This window comes from Tarenaya hassleriana, unplaced genomic scaffold, assembly GCF_000463585.1.
Source record: "Tarenaya hassleriana unplaced genomic scaffold, ASM46358v1 Cleome1058, whole genome shotgun sequence".
NCBI lineage: Eukaryota > Viridiplantae > Streptophyta > Magnoliopsida > Brassicales > Cleomaceae > Tarenaya > Tarenaya hassleriana.
Window position 1 is genome coordinate 5,283 of NW_010960828.1, and position 557 is coordinate 5,839.

A 557-nucleotide genomic window follows, 5' to 3' on the forward strand; every position below is an offset into this window, starting at 1 on the left:
TTCCGCTTGGCCTGGAACGGACGGGCTGCTTGTCAGACCGGACGTTCTGGCCCGTTTTCGTCCGTTTTTCTCGCTCGTTTCGGTCCAATTCTTCGGGTCAACTTGGTTAGTGTCCAATTCAATATTTTAGGGACATTTTTATGGCTCATATCTGATTTCCTAAAATTTGGTTTGAAAGTCGAATTTACGGGTTATTACATTCTACCCTCCTTAAAATGAATTCGTCCCGAATTCTAATAAGGGAGTTGAGAGAAGATACATACCGAAGAGATGTGGGTAATGGTCGCGTATCTCTTGTTCCGGCTCCCATGTCATGTCCGAGACTCCTTGGCTGCTCCAAATGACTTTGACCAAAGGAATCTCCTTGTTCCGCAATCTCTTGATCTTCCGATCGACGATCTGAAGTGGTTGATCGCGGATTCTGACATCACTGGTAAGCTCAATCTCCTGTGGCTGCAATATATGCGAAGGATCCGCGATGTACTTCCGCAACATAGATACATGGAATACATCGTGGATGCGACCGAGCTCTGGAGGTAGGTCCAACCGGTACGCTA